General features: G+C 42.1%; 1 pseudogene; it reads right to left on the bottom strand.

The window, feature by feature from the left end:
- Positions 1 to 2,724: 2,724 nt before the first annotated feature.
- Positions 2,725 to 4,004, bottom strand: LOC125485902 (annotated as a pseudogene).
- Between the last annotated feature and the right edge of the window lie 264 nt (positions 4,005 to 4,268).

Raw genomic sequence — 4,268 nt, 5'->3', positions numbered from 1 at the left:
GTGAAATTAGGCATAGTATTAGATCCAAAGAAGGAGCATACAAATTGGCCAAAAAAGAATACAACAGCAGACCTGGGGATTGGGAGCAGTGTAGATTTCAGCAAATGAGCACAATGGGATTGATTAAGAGAAGAAATATAGAGAAAAAGATTAGTGGCGACAAATGTAGGTCCTGTACAGTCAGAAATAGGAGAAGTTACAATGGGAAACAAAGAGATCGTAAACAAAGTAACTACATACTATAGTTCTGTATTTATGAAGGAGGACACAAGTAACATCTCAACATAGGGTGTGGTTAAAGGGAGGAACCGAGGGAAGTTATATTGGTAGGGTAACAGTGTTGGGGGTACTGATGAGATTAAAGGGCAATAAATCCCCAGAGGCTAATAATTTACACCCCAGTGTATTTAAGGAAATTGCCTCAGAAATAGTGGATGCATTGGTGGTCGCTCTTCAAGATCCAAACCCAATGAAACAGTTCCTAAGCATTGAAGTGTAGCTAACCCCACTATTTAAAAACGGAGATACAGAGAAAACAGGAAATTATAGCCCGATTAACTTGATATCTGTCGGGAAAATGCTAGGGTCCATTACAAAAGATTTAATAGCAGTGCACTTGGAAAACAGTGACGGGTTTGGACATAGTCAGCATGATTATCCACATTGGCACCAAAAACAGGGAGGCAGATTATTATCTGAATGACGATCGATTGGGAAAGGGGGAAATGCATTGAGACTTGGATGTCCTTGTATACTAGTTGCTGAAAGCAAACATTCAGTTGCAGTAGGTGGTGAAGAAAGTAAGTGGTATGTTGGATTTCATATCGAGAGGTTTCAAGTACGGGAGCAAGAATGTCTTGCTACAATTGTATAGGGCATTGGTAAGACCAGATCTGGAGAAGTCTGTGCAGTTTTGGTCTCCTTATCTGAGGAAGGATGTACAATGAAGGTTTGCTAAACTGATTCCTGGTATGGCAGGACTGACGGACAAAGAGAGACTGATTGGTTAGGACTAGACAGGGGTTTGATATTATCAAATATTGTACCATAGCTAAGGAAATAATGTTTACAGCCACAGCAGTACCAATACATGGTCCAGAAGGGAGAACAGGTAAGATTAAAGTTATGGTATAAGGAACTCTGCTACACAAAATGTGGTGGATTGTAGAGAACTAAAACATACTTCAAAATGAAAGAAATGCACTATTGAGTTGGAATCTACTTATTTGCTCTCAATCTTCTCTAAATGATCTCAAAGGTAAAACAGCAGAATATTGAACAAGGATATCATAATGTGACCTCTCAGTTACAACCATGAGCCTATCAAGATCTATATTAGGAGCAGTCCTACCTTAAACAACAGGTTATCCACTGAGTTTGCACATTCTCCCTGTGTCTCTGTGGGTTTCCTCCAAGTGCTCTGGTTCCCTCCCATAGTTCAAAGATGTGTGGGTTAGGTGGATTGGCCATGGGAAATGCAGGGTTACAGGGATGGGGTGGGTCTGTGTGGGATGCTCTTCGGAGGATCAGTGTGGACCCGATATGCTGAATGGCCTGCTTCCACATTGTAGGCATTCTATGACTCTTTGATTCTATATCAATGTGACTGTGCAAGATAGTTGTCACTTTTGAGCCAAAGACAATAGATATGGTTATGGACCTTCATAGGAATGGTTCAGCGATTCAAGAGGCAGCAGAGCAGCTGTGACTGTGTATTGTTCACAAAGCTCAAAGGATCATGTGAAGGAACTGGAAGAACCTCCTCCCATCATGAATCAACTGTCTGCCAATGCTTGATTGGGACAAACCAAACAAAGACCATCATTACGTAATTGACTTACAAACTTCACTGCCAAGAAATTAATCAAAAGTCAATAGACAGCAACCCAGAGACCTACCAATCTTCTGAAGTCTGAAGAGAATGTGTTATGGGAGAATAGGGAAACCTTCAGACTGCCTGAATTTGTGAAGTCAGTGATTTTGGGGAGATGGGTTGTGATACACGTAGTTATACGCAGAATGTCAAAAATAAAGAAAAAACCTTCGGGGAAGATGTTGTATGGGGTGTAAGGGCCTGAAAGGACTAATGTTCAGGAATGTATTATACACGCCCTATTCTAAATGAATTAGAGTGGGGAAATGATTTGGATTTCAAAGCAATAAGACCTGAAATTGAGGTCTCCCTCATCGACTGAGTAACAATGTTTATCATACCAGCATAACTTGGACCTCGTTGCTATCGTGCAGTAAATTACATCTTGTATCAGACAAGAACATGTTCTCATTTAATGACTCTACTTCGTTAAATCAAGCAGGTCCTGTAGATCTCAACCAGAAAATGGAATGGCCCATAACAAATCCATCATTGGATCTTACCGCACAGAAAGCTGTGGTGAGAATTCATCAAACAACAGCTGACACCCAACCCCTCACCAACCTGGCACCCTGCTCTTGACCCACTTGCCATGCTACCTCCTCAAGAACCTGTTAACCTATTCCCCTTTCCATTTATCATACACAATTAGCTTCTCTCAACAACTAGCAACATGACTTTAGGATATTTAAAACTTGGAGCATGGCACCTAGTGTCACAAGAAAGGGGTTAAAATTGTTTCAGAGATATAGGCTTCGCAGTGGGGTTAAAATTGTTTCAGAGACATAGGCTTCGCAGTGGGGTTAAAATTGTTTCAGAGACATAGGCTTCGCAGTGGGGTTAAAATTGTTTCAGAGATATTCATTATTCTGAGTTTTGTTCCGGTTTGCAACTGTTGTGATCGCAGGTGAAGAAGATACTGTAGTTGTAGTCGTAGCAGCTGTAGTAGTAGTGCTATTAACAGATTGAATTAAAGTTTTCTGATATGGGGCTGAAGTATCCATCACTTCCTTGGCAGATCTTTGTTGTGCATCTTCAGTTTCGTCAGTTTTTTCTTGCAACTTTTCTTCCCTTTCGGGTGGGCTAGCAACTATGGCTATCTGAGACTCCAAAGGAGATGGCAACAAATTTGTACAGGAAACATCCTTGGTCTCATCAGTTTTATTTGCTTCTTCATCAGCCTCCTCCTTGGTTCTCTTATCAGGGTCCTTAGCTTCTTCCTTCTCAAAGTCCTCTGTATTTGATCTCTCTTCGCCATCCTCCATCTGTTTAAAATCCAATTCCTGTTCCTCTGGAATGGGTTCTTTAGGAGCTTTCTTTAAAGACAAAAATGCTCCAGAAGAGTCAAATGTTCCCATCTCCTTCTCTGCATCCTCCAGACACCATTCTGGCAGGCTATCCTTTTCATCATCCATACTACCACTACCGGAACGCACTCGTCGGTAACCACGTTCATCATCTTTATCTCGGTACTCAAAATCAAACCATCTTCTGCATTCTGTGGCCTCTCTCCAACCTGGACTATGAGGCTGCCATCTGTCTCCTTCTCAGCGAGGTCCTGCTAAACGCCAACCTCCGTCGTCATCCTCACCATTCTGCTCATCTCCACTGACTCGCCAGTTCTCACTCTCTGAACGGGTGAATTCATGCTTCCTTGATGATCCCATTTCTTCAAAAGATGGTCTCCCTGATTTTAAAAGGAACCCAGAGGATGACAGGAAATCATTTGGAGCACCCAAGTTGGAGTGTTGGTCCTTAGGATGACTCGAACCTGGGTCTTTTTGCCCCGGTTTTTCAAACCGCCGCTCTCCCCTTTCCTCCCAACTCTGTGATCTGTGCATTTCTCAAACTCCTCGACCAAAACCCCCTTCACCTTCGTCAAAACTTCTTTGGTAAAAACCACTTTCACCTCGCCCTCAATCTCTACTTCTTGAGGAACTTCTACCTCTTGATGCCCCAACCACTGTTCCTCTACCTCGTCCCATTAATCTTAGTACTGCTGTACTATTTACAGACATAGAAAAATTTCTCTCTTCTTCTTCTGTAAAAGGTACAAGTGCTAAAGGTGGTAGGGGCCCTCGTGTAAAATAGGAAGAAACTCCTTATCAGTTAGATCCATGGGAATCTTGAGATCCTTTACATAAAGTGCTAGCATTTCTTCTCTTCCATAATGATAATCTGCTAACTTATACTTTGGCAATGCTGGCGAGAGGGGTAGGGAGGTAATACTCCCACCACTTGACAATGCACGAAGCCATTCAGGCCCAAAGTTAAGTGTTTGTGTTTCTGCTGCCATTTTCTTTTCTCCGTAAATTCACTTAGAAGATCATAGATAAATCCTTGGGGATGAGAGGGGCAAGTTGTGAAGAAATCAGAACCAATGAAAGTTATGCTC

This window comes from Rhincodon typus, chromosome 23 (assembly GCF_021869965.1).
Source record: "Rhincodon typus isolate 14 chromosome 23, sRhiTyp1.1, whole genome shotgun sequence".
NCBI classification, from domain to species: domain Eukaryota; kingdom Metazoa; phylum Chordata; class Chondrichthyes; order Orectolobiformes; family Rhincodontidae; genus Rhincodon; species Rhincodon typus.
Note: the sequence above shows the minus strand (reverse complement) of the source record. Positions and strands in the feature narration are given on the sequence as shown.